Genomic DNA, 19,169 nt, shown 5'->3' on the forward strand with positions numbered 1-19,169 from the left:
CCTGCCTTAACTCTCTCTCTCTCTTTGTGGTTCTCCCCAGTTCTCCTTCTAAGATAAATCTATTACTTTTTCAAACTCTGTTTCAGATTTATACTCACTGCTATCAGCTATTTCTTCTGCTGATGTAAACCCCTTTAGATGAAGTCCAGTACCCTTTCTCAGCTGTAGCTCCATTTCAGACTTTTTACTTACATGTACTTCCTTTTTCTGTAGAGGCCCCATTACCACCGCCTACAGAAGGTAAAGATACTAACTGGTCATACCCCTGGCAGCTTTCCCATATGATTGTTTCTAAGCCTGGCTGTATGTAACTGCATGCCCATAGGGTAATATATGCTTTATCAGGATCATTACATATACCATCTGATGGAATATCATCAGGTATTGCCACTTACTTGCCTCTGTATCTCCCTTCCAATTTCAAATCAACCATCATCCATAGCACTTGGAAAGGTATCTGTTCCATGGCCATAACCAGAGTGAACTGCTTGGGCAGGTAATGATTTCTCTAATAAGTGCATGAATATCGATAGTTATATCTTATGCAGTACCTTTCCTTAAAACTTTATCTGCCATGTGTGAAGACTGGTAGAGAAGGGTGAAGGCTGCCAGCATAGCCACATAGAATTTTATAGATAACTCTATCCATTTGTAAATATAAATATAAAATACAGGCTTGTTTCTTAAATGAAAGAAAACACTGTAAAATGTGAACTTCAAAATTGTAGCAACATTTCCATCTGCTGTAAGGAAAACTAAGCCAAGCATTTCAAATGTTCTATGAAATTAAAATTATGTTTTGTATGTCCTTTGAAGTTAGAATTTGGAGTCAATGAGTCTGGAGTAAGCATCCTACCTATTGTTTTAAGGCTAAAGTTAATGAGCAGAATTTACATATGGAATGTCTTTTATTGCTCTAAGTGTAAACAAATGTAAATGCAGTTAATGTGTGGCCTGGGAACTCCAGGAAGGGTGAAAAAGATGATATAATGTTTATCAGAACTGGAGTTTCAATTTAAACAGTGAGAACCAGAGATTGTTAAGCATTTTTGTCTTGATATTGAACTCAACACTGCCTTACTCTATGTAAGTAAGTTATCTTAGAAGTATGTTTTCTTGTCGAAATAGCTAGGACTATAAAGTTTAGACTAAGTGTTTTTCTGTTATGTCAGAACTGTACTAGGGAATTATTTTAAGTTTCTGTGTGATCTCTGAAATCTTGAATAGCACTGTGGTGTAGTAGTATTATCTTGTGTTTTTAGTATTTATTATTAAATATTTTTAAACCCTTCTCAATTGTGGCTGGTTTATGTAGAGATAAGTTAATCTCTAGAGTACAATGCATATTTATAGAGTTTACTTCCTAAGCCACTCCTATAGCTTTAGCCCTGGGCTATACTACCAATTGAATAATGATATTGCACAGTAATAATTGGACACCCTTTTAAGAGCCTTTCGGTAGCTGATACTTATTAGCTGGTGGTGGCAGTGATTACTATCATACAGTCTGGGTAAAGGGGCACAGCTAGATAATCTGTGTCAGCCTTTCCCATGAGTGTCTGTGAAGTTGTATAAATACTTATCTCAAAGTGTGTGTGTGTCAGCTACTTGGGCAGGGACACAAAGCACTAGTTGGACAGAGAGGGTACTGGAGGTTAGCTTGCCAGCTAGGCTGAGATCTGTACCCCATAGCTGTACCAGTGGGGAGTCTTATTGGAGACCTGGAGAGCAAGGGAGCAACCATACCCAGACTGACTGTGATCTATGTGTGCACATAAGGGAAATTGTACTTTACTGTGTGTATCTGTGATCCTTTCCCAATATATGGGACATCCTCTCTGGTGTTAGTGGTGAGGATTGAGGCTCCTTGATTGCTGGGTCAGAGCACGGGCATCACATATGGTTTGCAGTGGTGGGATCCACTTCATATGTGGTTGGCAGTGGTGGGATCCACTTCATATATGTGGTGGCGGTGGATATCCACATCATATATTAATTAGTTGGCAAATACTAATTGGCTTGTAATGGTGTGGATAGATTGAATCCTGTAGCTTATGTGCAGTGATCTCTGAAGGTGTTTGCAGTCTAAATCAGCTATGCAGTGAATACTCAGAGTTCAGATCACAATTGTTTTATTTCTTTTGTTAGCTTAGTTAGTCAGGGTGATCAGGCAGCATGTCAGCAGAGGAGTATAGAAAGCTGACAAGGAGCCAGTTGGTGGAGATGTGCCAGGCTAGGGGACTGGTGCATGGAAACCTGCCTAAGGCAGACCTGATTGCAGCCTTGGTTACAGTTGCATCAAAAAACAGCATCCAGGAGGACAAGCAGACAGGCAGTGGAGCTACAATATCCTTGGAGAATGAACAGCTCAACCTTTCCGTGAAGGATAATCAAACTGGCAGTGGAGATACAATATCCTCAGAAAATGGGCAGCTCAACCTTTCTGCAGTGGACATAAAAATCCAGCTGAAGCTAAAGAGACTTGAGTTGGAGGCCAGGTGTTTGGAGATAGAAGCTGAAGAAAATGAGCATCAGAGGAGGCATGAGAGGGAAATGCTGACTCTTCGCCAGAGTCATGGAGGTAATGGGGAAGGGGGTAACTGGACCCCAGAAGAACAACAGGTCAGTAAATTTCATCTGCAATTTAAAGAGGGGGATAATTTTGATAGCTTCATTCATATGTTTGAGAGGGTATGCAAACAGTATAGTGTTGACCAAAGGCTCTGGGTACAGTTCCTGACCCCCTTACTCCATGGGAAAGCTGTAACGTTTTTATAAAAAATGACTGACTCTGTCTGTTTTGATTATACTGCTGTAAAAATGTATTTTAGAATGTTTTAAGCTAACACCTGAAATGTATAGAAAAGTTTTGTGAGCATAGACGCAAGGCAGATGAAAGTCTGTGGGAATATGTTGCTGAACTGAGCACTTATTTTCATAGCTGGGTGAGTGGATGTCAGGTCACCACTTTTGAAGGGCTTGCAGACCTTTTGGTGAGGGAAAAAGCCCTTTCCACTTTGCCTGAGGACATGAGGATCTGGTTAGCTGATAGACAATGTGCTACTTCAGATGAGTTGGGGAAGAAAGGAGACATATACCTGGCCAGCAGGGTAGCCATACACAGGAAGGGGACCCCCAGTACTGCTCATGGGTCTAAAGGAACCCATAGTGAGCAGCACAGACTGCCACAACAGAATGTGCCAGTAGCAGGGGAAGCCACTAGTCCAGATACATGTCCAGGAGCTAGGGTTAAATGTTTTGAATGCAACCAGTGGGGCCATGTGGCATACAGGTGTCCATGAAGGCAAGGTGGGGAACCAAAGGTGAGGGAGCCAGTAAGTGAGAAAGACAAAATGCTAATAATAGGTTGTGTTGAGGCAACAGGGGTACTAAACTATCATCCTGCAGGTGTCCTGAGGGGGAAGGATTTGGAATGAGGCAGCACCATGTACTTATGCAGTTATACTCAGTGAGGCTAGAAGACAAGCATGTGGGTCTGGTAGCCTGGGGGAGACCCAGACAGACTGCATACTTGCAGCCAGGACTGGTGAGGTGGTTACTTCAGGGAGTGAGCTACAATGTAGCAGTGAGAATGAAGGTGAGCCACAGCTGCTTGTGGGGGTACTGATGTTCCCTTGGACAGGGTGACTGCAAAGGTAGAGATGAGTAGTAGTACCCAGGCTGACAGTGATGCACTACTGTCAGAGGATGCCAGACTTCCTTTGGAAGGGGAGCTAGGCAGGGTTACAAGGAGGGAGTTGAGAGAGGCTCAGCTCTCAGACCCTACATTGCAAGGCCTGAGGCAGGTACCTAGGGAGGCACCTGATTCTCAAGGGAAGGGGAAATCTGTATACTGGGACAAAGGGTTACTGTACAGAGAGTGGACCCCTGAGGGAGGGCTAGAAGGTGAGAGAGTACAGCAGTTGGTAGTGCCTGGAGCCTACCATCTGATGCTTCTAACCATAGCTGATGATATTCCCTTTGTAGGTCATATGGGCATAAAACGTACCAAGAGATGTATTATGTAAAACTTCTGTTGGCCTGAAATTTCCAGAGATGTAACAGGGTACTGCAGGACCTGTGAGCAGTGCCAAAAGGTAGGCAAGGCAGGAGACAAAGTGAGAGCTCCTTTGATGCCTTTGCCTGTGATTGAGGAGCCATGTCAGAGGGTATCTATGGATATTGTTGTTCCTCTGAGTACCCCAAGTTCCACAGGGGAAAAAGTATATCCTGATGTTAGTGGATTATGCTACATGATATCCTGAGGCAGTGGCTTTGTCCTCCATTGAAGCAGAGAAAGTGGCAAATGCTTTGTTAGAGATTTTCACCATGGTGGGTTTCCCAAAAGGAATACTGACTGACCGAGGTGCCAATTTCATGTCAGACCTGCTGGCTTGTCTGTGGAAGTCCTGTGGGGTGAAGCACATGAAGACCATCCCCTACCATCCCCAGACTAATGGTCTTGTTGAGAAGTTAAACTCTACAATCAAGTCCATGCTACTGGCATTTGCAGATCAGTTTAAGAGGGAGTGGGACAAATATTTGCCCCATCTGTTGTTTGCTTACAAAGAGGTTCCCCCAAAATCCACATGTTTTTCATCCTTTGAGTTGCTGTATGGGCATAGGGTGAGGGGACCTCTTGATTTAATTTAAGATAAGTGGGAAGGTGAGTGTGAGTCTCACAAGGGCTCTATTGTGGCATATGTCCTAAACCTTAGGACAAGGCTCAGGGAACTCATGGTCTTGGCCCAGGAGAACCTGGCAGAAGCCCAACAACAGTAAAAGGTGTGGTATGACAGGAATGCTCGAGCTAGAGAGTATGCTGTGAGGCAGCAGGTAATGGTTCTCATTCCTGTCAGACACAACAAGCTGCAAGCAGCTTGGGATGGTCCCTAAAAGGTGGTAAGAAAGGTAAGTGATGTTAACTACATGGTGGAACTGCTAGGCAGATGGCAAGGGCACACATTGTACCATGTTAACATGATGAAACCTTACCATGATATGGAGGCCCTTGTGCTGAGCATTTGCAGTGAATTGCAGGAGGAGTCTGAGGGAGATCTGGGGACTGATCTCCTCAGTGAGGCTCGGGCTGACACCTCAGTGGAAGGGGTATCAATGTCCCAGCAGCTCTCTCCTACCCAAGTTCAAAAAATCTGAGCAGTGCTGCAGGAATTTGGGGACATGTTCACTGGGAAACCAGGGTGCACCCACCTGGTGCAGCACCTGATGGATATAGGACCCCAAAGGCCTATTAGGCAGGCACCTTATAGGGTGCCTGAGAGTGTCAGACAGACTCTGAGGGAAGAGGTACAGGAGATGTTGGAACTAGAGGTGATTCAAGAGTCCAGCAATCCCTGGGCCTCCCCAGTGGTGCTGGTGCCAAAGAAGGATGGCAGCACCAGGTTCTGTGTGGATTACAGGAAATTAAATAGTCACACAGAGTTGGATGCTTACCCCATGCCTAGGACAGATGAGGCCCTAGAGCAGCTGGGTGGGGATAAGTATATTAAAACCATTGATCTTACCAAGGGTTACTGGCAGGTGCCCTTGACTCCCAGTGCTAAAGAGACGTCAGCCTTTGTGACTCCTTTTGGCTTGTATGAGTTCACCAAGATGCCCTTTGGGATGAAGAATGCCCCAGCAACTTTCCAGAGGCTGGTAGATCATATCCTAGCAGGAACAAGAGGGTTTGCCCTTGCTTACCTAGATGATAAAGCCATCTACAGCTATTCCTGGCCAGAGCACCTTCAGCATGTCAGGGAGGTGCTGGGCAGACTACAGAGGGCAGAGTTGACCATTAAGCCAAGAAAATGTCAGGAGAGTATGGCAGAGATCTCCTACCTAGAACATAGAGTGGGGAGTGGTAAGATAAAGCCAGAACCTACCAAAGTGGAAGCCATTCAGGCATGGCCTGCACCTGTTACTAAAAAGCAGGTGAAGGCATATTTAGGGACAGCAGGGTACTACAGAAAGTTCATCACTACTTATAGTACCATAGCTGCTTCCCTCACAGACCTGACCAGGAAAACAGGCCAGATAAGGTAGTGCATACCACAGCATGTGAGCAGGCATTCCAGAAGCTTAAAGAAGCTTTGGGAGGACCCCTTGTATTAGCCAATCCAGATTACAGCAAATAATTTGTTATGCAGGTAGATGCTTTAAACCATGGGGTGGGGGCTGTACTTAGCCAGATTTCTTCAGAGGGGGAAGAGCACCCAGTGGTTTATCTCAGCCCTAGGCTCCAACCCAGGGAGTAATGTTACTCAGCTGTAGAAAAAGAATGTCTGGCCATAGTGTGGGCACTGTAGAAACTTCAACCTTATCTGTATGGAAGGAAATTCACTGTTATGACAGATCACAACCCTCTAACATGGTTAAACAGAGCCAGTCAGCAAAATGCCATGTTGCTAAGATGGAGCCTGGAGTTGCAAGCATATGATATGTCAGTGCAGCACCGCAGTTGGATTAGCAATGCCAATGCAGATGGGCACTCAAGACAAGGAATGGGGTGAGGTACACTCAGATAGACCTAACCCTCTCAAGTGGCATTTCTCAAGGGTCACTTAAAACTAGCTTGAGTTGTCCAGGGGGAGAGAGATGTGAAGACTTGTAGAGAAGGGGAAAGGCTGCCAGCCTAGCTACATAGAATTTTATAGATAATTCTATCATTTGTAAATATAAATATAAAATACAGGCTTGTTTCTTAAATGAAAGAAAACACTGTAAATTGTGAACTTCAAGATTGTAGCAACATTGCCATCTGCTGTAAGGAAAACTAAGCCAAGCATTTCAAATGTTCTTTGAAATTAAAATTATGTTTTGTATGTCCTTTAAAGTTAGACTTTGGAGTCGATGAGTCTGGAGTAAGTATCCTGCCTATTGTTTTAAGGCTAAAGTTAATGACCAGAATTTACATGTGGAATGTCCTTTATTGCTATAAGTATAAAAGAATGTAAATGCAGTTAATGTGTTGCCTGGGAACTCCAGGAAGGGGGAAAAAGATGATATAATGTTTATCAGAACTGGAGTTTCAATTTAAACAGTGAGAACCAGAGATTGTTAAGCATTTTTGTCTTGATATTAAACTCAACACTGCCTTACTCTATGTAAGTAAGTTATCTTATAAGTATGTTTTCTTATCAAAATAGCTAGGACTATAAAGTTTAGACTAAGTGTTTTTCTGTTATGTCAGAACTGTACTAGGGAATTATTTTAAGTTTATGTGTGATCTCTGAACTTTTGAATAGCACTGTGGTGTAGTAGTATTATCTTGTGTTTTTAGTATTTATTATTAAATATTTTTAAACCCTTCTCAACTGTGGCTGGTTTATGTAGAGATAAGTTAATCTCTAGAATACATTGCATATTTATAGAGTTTACTGACTAAGCCACTCCTATATCTTTAGCCCTGGGCTATACTACCAATTGGAGAATAATATTGCACAGTAATAATTGGATCCCTTTTAAGGGCCTTTGTGTAGCTGATAATTATTAGCTGGTGGTGGCAGAGATTACTACTGTATAGTTTGGGTAAAGGGGCACAGTTAGAGAATCGATGTCAACCTTTCCCAGGAGTGTCTATGAAGTTGTATAAATACTTATCTCAAAGTGTGTGTGTGTCAGCTACTTGGGCAGGGACACGAAGCACTGGTTGGACAGAGAGGGTACTGGAGGTTAGCTTGCCAGTTAGGCTGAGACATGGACCCTATAGCTGTGCCAGTGGGGAGTCTTATTGGGGATCTGGAGAGCAAGGGAACAGCCAGCCCCAGACTGACTGTGATCTCTGTGTGCACTTAAGGGAAATTGTGCTTTACTGTGTGTATCTGTTATCCGTTCCCCATATATGGGACATCCTCTCTGGTGTTAGTGGTGAGGATTGAGGCTCCTTGATTGCTGGGCCAGGGCACGGGCATCACATGTGGTTTGCAGTGGTGGGATCCACTTCAAACCATGTACCAGGATAGGGTGCAAGCCCCTGTAATAAACTGAAGTAGTTGCAGTTTTAAGACAGCCTGTCTCTGCTGAGTTGCTACTTTCACTATTTTTGCCATGCAACTTTTCCCCAAGGTCTATTGCTATGGATATTTGGATGTGGTTATACAGGAAACATTTTACTCCAAGCCCTTGTTGTGTACATTAATCCATTTTCCTCTGTTGCATTTGCAACCCACTGTGAAAGTTTAGAATGCCTACACCTATGTATGGCACTAGGTGCTGGGTACCCCCTTCTTATGTTGTTGTGTCTGGTGGTTAGATATAGGTCATCCTGTCTCCATTTCCATAGCTGTCCTATAATCCTTATCTGAAAAACATATTCTCATGCCCTCAGGCAAAGTACTAAGTGTTTGATTCCATATCAAGTGGACTATAAGCATTTCAGATGCAGTACTTTGCCACTCATGAACATATGAAAATAAATGCTTATTTCCACATTGTGATTGCTCACACTTTCATCTGCATTTCTTTAGTCTTGCTTAAATTTCTTTCTGCACACTTCAAGAGTCATTTTAAAACATTAAAGTAAATAGTGTTTGACTTTATCGTAGTTTATACAATCCACATCATTCAGTTTTGATATGAGATGCATTACCTTACTGACTCATCCACTGACTGCCTTTGGTCAACTTAATGCTGATTCCACGTCATTTTAAGTACCGAAATAAAACTACCTAGTTTAGTACCTGATTCTTAACTACATTCCTAGTAATATGACTGGGATGCATACTAGTATGATGTAGTATACTATTTTTCCTGCATTCCTTCCTATATTGCTTGGTGGAGAGATTACCTAACATGTTTTTGGTAATCAACACATCTAGAAAACTAATTTTATCTTCAGAATAATGCAGGGTAAAGGACAAAAAACAGTGCTACTCTCCAAGAACTGTACAAATTCTTTCAGTTCCAGTAATTCACCATGCCAGATGAAAAAAATATAATCCACAAAGCATTTATAGAAGGTAATGTTCTCCTTGAAACTATCATTGTTAAAAATTATTTCCTTTTCCCAGTTTGCAAGAACCAAATTTGCATATGTGTTGGCACATGCTGTGCCCATAGCAACACCTACAATCTGAAGGAAATATTCATGTTCAAAGAGAAAAACATTATTTTCTAGAATCATGTCTAACAGAGTGCAGATCATATTTACCTTTGTATTAAAATAGTATACTACATCATACTAGTATGCATCCCAGTCATACTACTAGGAATGTAGTTAAGAATCAGGTACTAAAGTGTAGGAGACTGCATACAGATGCAGAACCCCTAAGGAAAGCTTTGAAGGGACTTACATCTGACCTTATGGACAGGGGCTATAAAGCTGAGGAAATAAAAAAATGGTATGGAAGAGGCTAATAAACTGGATAGAAAAAAAAAACTAGACCATATTATCCAGAACAAACCTCCACTGAAGATGGGAGAGGGACAACATCTAGTATGAAGGTGAAGAATAGGATGTGTCTGACTTATTCAGCAGGGGTTAGTAGAGTTTGTGAGGTAGTGAAAAGAAATTGCCAATCTTGTTAGTAGACCCTAAAATAGGCATGGTAATAGACTCTAACCCTAGGTTTAGTTTTAAAAACTGTAAAAACCTGAAGCAGCGACTTTGTTACAAGCAGAATAGATGCAAGGAACATCTTGTATCACAATGCAGGGGATCGCATGCATGGAGAGCTTGCAAAGGCTGCCCTAGTATTTGGCCAGTTTGTATGGTGATGCATCCCATTTCTAAGGAGCCTATAGAACTCTCATTCTATGCAGATTGTTCCACTAGAAACATAGTATATATGGCTAAATGTAAACTATGTGAATGTTTCTATGTTGGAAAAACTAATCGTATGTTGAAGGAGAGGGTACTGGAATACCTTAATTATACACGTAATAAGAAACTGACTAATGCACTGGTGTAGCATGTCTTAGAAGCAGGAGACAACCATAGATTTAAAGTCTTAGTGCTACAAAAAATCTCAGAAAATTTAAGAGAAGGTGATGTGAGTAATGAAACAGAATGTGTGGAACTCAGGTGGATAACTGATTTTAAAGCATATGCCCCTCCAGGTCTGAACAGTGCCGTCTCTTTAAAACCTGTTCTTAAGAAAAGGAGTCTGCCTCATTAATTAAATTGGTATCATTGGCTGTAGTAATGTATAAATGCATCTTGATTAATTGTCTTTGTATTAAGGTCTGAGGTAGCAGGCAACTGTGAAAGTGCTTACCTATACTGTTTGTTTTTAGACTATTAAAGAATTTAATGTGTTTTATCCTGCTCTCAGCAACTGACAACTTTTTTTGCTGCAGCATATACTTTTTTTTTTGGTTTGTCTGATACCAGTGGCACTCTTTATTTATATTTTTTTACAATTTGTTCTTTCTGTTTGTCTACTGGTGTTATGGCTGCGAGTTTGGGACAAGCGACATTTTTGAGTCCTGATGGAATATTGAATGGATTACAGTCAAATGATGGAACTATATTGGAAACGTGTTAATTTAACCAAGATGACCACAAATCCCCTTATTTGTGTAAGTTTTGATGAAGTGGATATGGTGGATTTAAATGTAGACTATGAAGAAATGGCACTGTTTAAGAAGACATTGAGAGAACTGGAAGATAAAATGTATAAGCACAAAAGACTATTGTGGCAACGCTACCACTTTGAGGCTGCTATTCACCATAAAATAGTCCCCAGAGGGCTCCGAGTGCTGAAGATGCCCTCCTATGGTGACAGCCTGCCTGATCTCTTGAAAAGATGACAAGTATTGAATCAGCAGCTAAGCCTGGACTACATGGCTTTATTAAATGAATACTTTTGACCAGAGGAAGAGTCTCTAGCCAGTGAGATTAATGATTTAACTTTATACTTGTCCAGCTCCTTTAAAGGAGAAGTATACATGCAGCTAATCGATGAACTTTTGTTGAATATTTCCCTTTTTTAAAGGAAACAGGAGAAAGAGAAAATAAAAAAGCTAGAAGAGACTTTGTAGATTTCCGTCATGGGAACGCCTTCTCATGGCCGAGAAACAACGCATCAGGTTTTTGGACAATGTAATTGACAGCATGCACATTACTGAGGCCAACAAGCAGCAATATGCAACAACAACATGGTAATACACAACGGGCAGTGGAAATTGATATGCGAAAGCATTTTGATACTCAGAAGGAGCATTCTGTAAATGGTAGTGTCACCATAGCTCAGAAACCAGCAGAAGAAATAAATTTATCGGAAGGAAGCACAGACAGAGCCAATATTTTGAATGAATGTCTCAAAGATCTAGGACAAGCCAATGTATGAGTGAGTGCTACTGACAAGGGGAGTATTGCAACAGTTGGTGTGGATATGGTTTGAAAAAATGCAATTACTGTTTGTGCTTCTAGGGTGGAAGGAGTGCACGTTGATATTGATTCACAAATAGACATTGCACAAGATGGCATAGTTGCTGGTAATACAGGCACAGCTACTACAGCTTTGAACATGATGGCTACCCCCAATAATATAATAGAAGGGGAGGTTAATGACTTTGATGATTATGGTCCTGATAAAGATGTAGTGTTATTAAGTGGTCTTACGAAAGAATCCAACAATCAAGTAGTAAGACCAAAAGTGCTGACCAAGCAAAGTATAGTGACTGCCTCAAATGATAGGTTGTCTTTGGCTTTTTTTGAGAAAGCCCTGCCTATAAGACAAGAAAAGAGAATAGGACAGTCACGCAGTTGCAAGAGAGAATTAAGATCGAGAATAGATCCTCCACCTGTGGTGAAAGGTCCAAGTGCATTGGGCCCACAGACACGCAATAAAAAATAACTAATCTAGTTTTTAATTTGTTTTCCACTGAACTGACACGAGAACAAATGATAGTGATAAATAAATGTCTGTCATTTATACCTGCCACTAAAGTTGATTTAGTGGAAGCAATTTTAGAATTAAAAATGTTTGCGAGGAATGTGATGTTAAAAACAGTTTTTATGGATGAGCATGGTGCTTCCAATGATGGCTATGTTTTTAAGAAACCCAGTACTTTTATACCAGACAATTCGCCAGCAATGGAGGCTTTTATTAATTTATGTGAAGATGACTTAAGGAAAGATTTTAGTGGAGGCAGTAAATCATTTTTTTTACTTGTCTCATAAGGAATATGAGTCTTTAAATTCATTAGTGAGAGATGAGCACTTGATTATCAGACCGGCAGACAAAGGAGGTGGCATAGTGGTTTTAGATAAACAGGTTTACATGGAAAGAATGTATGACGTGCTTCATGATAGAAAAGTGTATGCAGTTCTACAGAAATATCAGGTAAATGGCATTATAAATAGGTTGAATTTCTACCTGTATGATATGCTGATGACAGGTTTAATAGATTATTCACTGTACACATACTTCTCTGTTGAGCACCCAACTATACCTGTGATATATGGCTTGCCTAAACTGCACAAAGATCCTAGACACGCACCCCTCAAACCCATAGGATCCGGCAGAGGTTGGCACACAGAGCCAATGTCCATATATGCTGAGAAACAACTTCAATGGGTTCTGGATAAAATAGAAACAGTGTTGAGGGATAGTAAGTAGTTTTTAGAACATCTGTTCATTTGGGCAAGGCATAGAAATGAGGAAGTGATTAAAAAAGCTTTTTTTTGTAACCTTAAATGTCAATTCTCTGTTCACGGTCATTCCTAATGAAGAAGGGGTTGATAATGTGAGACAACTTCTTGTACGAGAAACTAGGTATAGTAATACAAAGGCAAATATGATCTACACTCTGTTAGACATGATTCTAGAAAATAATGTTTTTCTCTTTGAACATGAATATTTCCTTCAGATTGTAGGTGTTGCTATGGGCACAGCATGTGCCAACACATATGCAAATTTGGTTCTTGCAAACTGGGAAAAGGAAATAATTTTTAACAATGATAGTTTCAATGAGAACATTACTGTCTATAAACATTTTGTGAATGATATTTTTTTCATCTGGCATGGTGAATTACTGGAATTGAAAGAATTTGTACAGTTCTTGGAGAGTAGCACCATTTTTTTGTCCTTTACCCTGCATTATTCTAAAGATGAAATTAGTTTTCTAGATGTGTTGATTACCAAAAACATGTTAGGTAATCTTTCCACCAAGATATATAGGAAGGAATGTAGGAAAAATAGTATACTACATCACACTAGTATGCATCCCAGTCATACTACTAGGAATGTAGTTAAGAATCAGGTACTAAGGTGTAGGAGACTGCATACAGATGCAGAACCCCTAAGGAAAGCTTTGAACAGACTTACATCTGACCTTATGGACAAGGGCTATAAAGCTGAGGAAATAAAAAAATGGTATGGAAGCGGTTGATAAACTGGATAGAACAAAAACTAGACCATATTATTCAAAACAAACCTCCACTGAAGAGGGGAGAGGGACAACATCTAGTATGAAGGTGAAGAATAGGATGTGTCTGACTTGTTCAGCAGGGGTTAGTAGAGTTTGTGAGGTAGTGAAAAGAAACTGGCCCATCTTGTTAGTAGACCCTAAAATAAGCATGGTAATAGACTCTACCCCTAGGTTTAGTTTTACAAACTGTAAAAACCTGAAGCAGTGACTTTGTTACAAGCAGAACAGATGCAAGGAACATCTTGTATCACAATGCAGGGAAACTCATGCATGTAGAGCTTGCAAAGGCTGCCCTAGTATTTGACCAGTTTGTATGGTGGTGCATCCCATTTCTAAGGAGCCTACAGAACTCTCATTCTATGCAGACTGTTCCACTAGAAACATGGTATATATGGCTAAATGTAAACTATTTGAATGTTTCTATGTTGGAAAAACTAATCGTATGTTGAAGGAGAGGGTAGTGGAACACCTTAATGATACACATAATAAGAAACTGATTAATGCACTGGCGAAGCATGTCTTAGAGGCATGAGAAAAACCATAGTTTTAAATTCTTAGTGCTTCAAAAAATCTTAGAAAATTTAAGAGAAGGTGATGTGAGTAATGAAACAGAATGTGTGGAACTCAGGTGGATAATTGATTTTAAAACATATGCCCCTCCAGGTCTGAACAGTGCCATCTCTTTAAAACCTGTTCTTAGGAAAAGGAATCTGCCTCATTAATTAAATTGGTATTATTGGCTGTAGTAATGTATAAATGCATCTTGATTAATTGTCTTTGTATTAAGGTCAGAGGAAGCAGCAACTGCAAAAGTGTTTACCTATACTGTTTGTTTGTGGACTATTAAAGAATTTAAAGTGTTTCATCCTACTCTCAGCAATTGACAACTTTTTTGCTGCAGCATACACAATTGGTATAACAGAAATGAGGTTCCATAAGTATTTCTAGGGGTTAGCAAATCTCCTACTGAGCGACAGATGTTTAGTGAACTTGATTATGATCACTTATGAAAACGTCAGGGGAAAGATTGTTTATTTATCCATTTATAACTGAAGGCTCATCTTCCATTTTGAATATGGTTTAACTCAGTTCAGCTATAGTTATCTTTCATGTGGTTAAACCTAAATAGGTAATCCATCACAAGTGTTAAATCTTACAAAGAGAATTTATCTTCAAATCTCTAATATTACTTAGATGCAGGGACTACAGCCCCTAAAAGAGAGAATACTGAAAGCCAGTTTATGCTGCAAAAATAAAATCCTATAGTACTGTAGGAGTTAATATTTATTTCTAAGCTCTTGATACCTTGCCTTACCATGATTTTCACACTTTCATACACACACACACACACACACACACACACACACACACACACACACACACACACACACACACACAGTTCCAAACCATATTCTGAAGGTAAGAAAAGAGGACTGAAACATTTCTGTTTTTTTTTTTCAAAAAATACAGTATTTAAATTGATTTTAACTGTGTTGCAGGAATATTAACTGAACTGGAAGTTAGTCAGTGTTTGCTGAATTTTATTATTTGCTAATAATTACAGGTGTGGGGGTAGCCACATTCTTTGATTTCCTGTCCTTGCCTATTTAAGTGGTACAGTGTGAAATATTTTCTGCTTAAAAACCTCAGCTTTGGCCGGCTAAGAATTAGCTGTATTCAACTGGATGTATAAGAGCATTTAAGTACCTTTATCTGCACTTTTTTAAAAAAAAATACAGTAATTAAATTGATTTTAACTGTGTTGCAGGAATATTAACTGAACTGGAAGTTAGTCAGTGTTTGCTGAATTTTATTATTTGCTAGTAATTACAGGTGTGGGGGTAGCCACATTCTTTGATTTCCTGTCCTTGCCTATTTAAGTGGTACAGTGTGAAATATTTTCTGCTTAAAAACCTCAGCTTTGGCTGGCTAAGAACTAGCTGTATTCAACTGGATGTATAAGAGAATTTAAGTACCATTATCTGCACTTTTTTTCCCAAAAATACAGTATTTAAATTGATTTTAACTGTGTTGCTGGAATATTAACTGAACTGGAAGTTAGTCAGTGTTTGCTGAATTTTATTATTTGCTAGTAATTACAGGTGTGGGGGTAGCCACATTCTTTGATTTCCTGTCCTTGCCTATTTAAGTGGTACACTGTGAAATATTTTCTGCTTAAAAACCTCAGCTTTGTCCGGCTAAGAACTAGCTGTATTCAACTGGACATATAAGAGAATTTAAGTACCTTTATCTGCACTTTTTTTCCAAAAAAAATACAGTATTTAAATTGATTTTAACTGTGTTGCAGGAATATTAACTGAACTGGAAGTTTTGACTCTGCTCTTCAGTTAGTCCCACCTACCCGCCCTGTTTTTGTTTTGGTGTTAAACTTAGTGGCCTTGAAACTGCCCGCCCCTCTTGTAAATTTGTGTTTGGATACTCCTTCTGGGCTCATCTCATTTGCTCACTCAACTGAGTGCAGTGAGATCATACTCTGATTTCAGGCACTCCTACTGTGGACAAAGAGAGCATCTGGGAAACAGAAAAAAAAAAATAAGCTTGTTTCCTGCCTTTCCTGTTAAGTGGTATAGATTATTTGTAGGCTTCTGAGCCCCCAAGCCCTTCTGTGTTGGAGGGAAGCCTTCTAGCTTAGTTTTTTTTTCTTATAACTAGCCAGTTTTCTAGTTTCAGCACTCAAATCTGTTTCTTTGATCTCAGCACTTGTTCAGAAAAAAAAAATTCATCTGCTTTTACTGTACTTGTGTTTCTACCTACTTTATTTTACTTTTGCATCATCTTAAAAGTACTCAATTGTATTTATTACTGCTTAGTGTAACTGATTCTAAGCCTTTTGGTTTAAACACTTGGGCTTCAGACCAGTTGTTTTGCACTGAGAGGGTTTGTGATCTGCACTGTAGTGGCAGAACAGGTAGCTTACATCCTTCTAGGTTGGGAACTGCTGATTGAGGGCTCAGTGTCTGTTATTCTAAAAGTGTATTAATTCTGGTTTAAGCACTTGGGCTTTCAGGCCAGTTATTTCACATTAAGAGGGTTTGTGGTCTGCACTCTTGTGGGAGGAGAGGCTGGACTCACCCTTCTGAGCTGGGAATTTCTGGTTAAAGGCTTATAGTGCATGCATATCTGAACTGCTTCTTACTGAAGTTGTTGCACCTTGTTTGCTGTGGCATAGACTGGATTCGGGCCTGCTGGATCTAGCTTTGTTTGTGTAACTGGAGCACTAATCCAGGCATTCTCTAAAGTATTCAGTTGTATTTATTACTGCTTGGTAGTAACTTGATTAAAGTGTAGCTATCATTCTAAGTCTTTTGGATTAAGCACTTGGGCTTCAGACCAGTTGTTTTACATTAGGAAGGTTTGTGGCATGCACTGTGGTGGCAGGACAGGTAGCTTTCATCCTTCTAAGTAGGGAACTGCTGATTGAGAGCCCAGTGTCTGTTATTCTTAAAGTGTATTAGTTCTGGTTTAAGCACTTGGGCTTCAGGCCAGTTATTTTACATTAAGAAGGTTCGTGGTCTGCACTCTTGTGGGAGAAGAGGCTGGACTCTGCCCATCTGAGCTGGGAATTTCTGGTTAAAGGTTTATAGTGCCTGAATATTTGAACTGTATCTTACTGAAATTGATACACCTTGTTTGCTGTAGCATAGACTAGATCTAGGCCTGCTGAATCTAGCTTTGCTTATATGCTTGTTGTTTGTTTGCTTGTTATTTCCCTGGAACGCTAATTCCACCTAATACACAGCTTCTCAGCACTTCTCTGGATCACTAGTGATATCTGCATTGCTTAATGTACTTAATTCCTTGTTTCACTTGAAAGAAAGTTACTGTTTGTTGTTTTTGCATTTAAGTTACCTGTAACACATTGCACTTAAGTTACCTGGAACTTGCTCATTAAAGCAATTATATAATTCAGCACTAAAAATTAAAAGCACTACACCCTCACTCCCCACTGGCCCTTGTTTTCAATTATAAAGGAATTCCCAATATTATTCTAGCATGTCCAAAGGTCAGTTGTCAATCTCCTCTCTGGTCCAGCTGGTGAATCTGGGAATCTTGAGGCAATGTTACAACTGCCTCATGTACACAGACAACCCTCTCCTCCTCCCAACAAATTCCAACACATGTGAGAGATGCAACCATATAGCCAAACTGGAGGCTAAGCTCTCTCAACTCAGTACTGGCAAAACCAGTCAGGAGGAGAAGGAAACCACACTCACTACAATTCCAGTCTCACATAGACCTACCACGACAGCAAACCAAACACATAATCACACAAAACATACTCGAGGCTCTAAATAAAGATCTGCCTAAGCAGCAGAGACCTCCAAAGCAGACACCCAAGCAACCGCTACCCCAAAACAAAACACGTGCAACACATATCTCACAAAGCCAGTGTGCCAAACAGTCACAGCCCTTAAGACTAAACAACACACCTGATACACTTGTAATAGGTGACTCTATCGTCAGGCACACTGACGTCCCACTCACCAGGCTGAACAAGGAGAGGGTCATGGTGAGCAGCCTGTCGGGTGCTAGGATCCGCCACATAACACAAGCACTCAGGTCACTCCAAGGCAAGTGCAAATATGACTCAGTCATTGTCCATGCTGGCATGAATGACCTGAGACGTACCTCCCTGGACTACATGAAAAGAGACATAGAGGAGTTCTCTGAGCATGTAACCCAGGCCGGTATGACCCTGACCTTGAGTAGCATCTTACCCTCACCAAGAATTATGCCACAATATGAAGACAAGATGATCAATTTCAACAATTGGCTTAAGTGCTGGTGTTATTCAAAGGGGATCCAGTGCCTGTCAGCTTGGGATGATATGCTCGACAAGCCACGATGCTTCGCTAGGGACGGCTTGCACCTGTCACCCCTGGGCTTTTGGATATTGGCAAAAGGCTCTTGCTACCCCCATAGTGCCTTTTTTAGACAAGACTCAAAAGACAAACCCACCTCCATAGGTATTACAAGGGATAAGAAACTAAGAGTAATGCTACTCAATGCCAGAAGTCTAAACCTCAAGATGCACACACTCAGAACTCTCCTTAGCATGGAGAACATCGATGTCTGAGCAGTAACAGAAACCTGGTCCAGGGCTCCTGAGAGCACCCCAGCACTACCAGGTTATACCTCATACCATGCTTTTCGGCCCCAAAACTTGGACCGAACCACAAAAGGAGGGGGAGTATCGATATTCATCAAAGATACCCACACCTCCAGGTTGGTGGTAAAGCACGAAGGATCAGAGACTATCCATGTGCAACTAACAGTGGGTAAAACTGCCTTCCAGTTTATAGCCTACTACAGACCACCCTCCCAAACCCAGGAACCCCACTCGGCCTTCCTGAGAACACTGGAAAATATGAAGGTCTCTCCAAACACCATTATATTGGGCAACTTCAACTACCCAAACATAGACTGGGAGCATTACTCTAGCTCCAACACCCTAGCCCAAAGGTTCCTAGAATTTATAAACTCAAATGCTATGGAACAACTTGTTACCACTCCCACAAGAGGGGAAAACATACTGGACCTGATCATCAGCAACATGGGGACTCTATGCTCCAGACCAGAAGTGTATCCCTCACTGGTAAGACCAGACCATAAACTAATCTCACTGGATATTCACATCCCGACCCCACCCCCTGCCCAGAAAACCACAGTGAAAAACTTCTCTAAAGCAAATTTCACACTCCTCAAAACCGAGGTGGAATCCTTCAAAGCCCCCGGGCCTGTGGAAAATACGGCCCAGACCGCAGAATCCT

The sequence above is a fragment of the Protopterus annectens genome, chromosome 5.part0 (assembly GCF_019279795.1).
Source record: "Protopterus annectens isolate FY-2018-M chromosome 5.part0, PAN1.0, whole genome shotgun sequence".
In the NCBI taxonomy this organism is placed as follows: Eukaryota; Metazoa; Chordata; order Ceratodontiformes; family Protopteridae; genus Protopterus; species Protopterus annectens.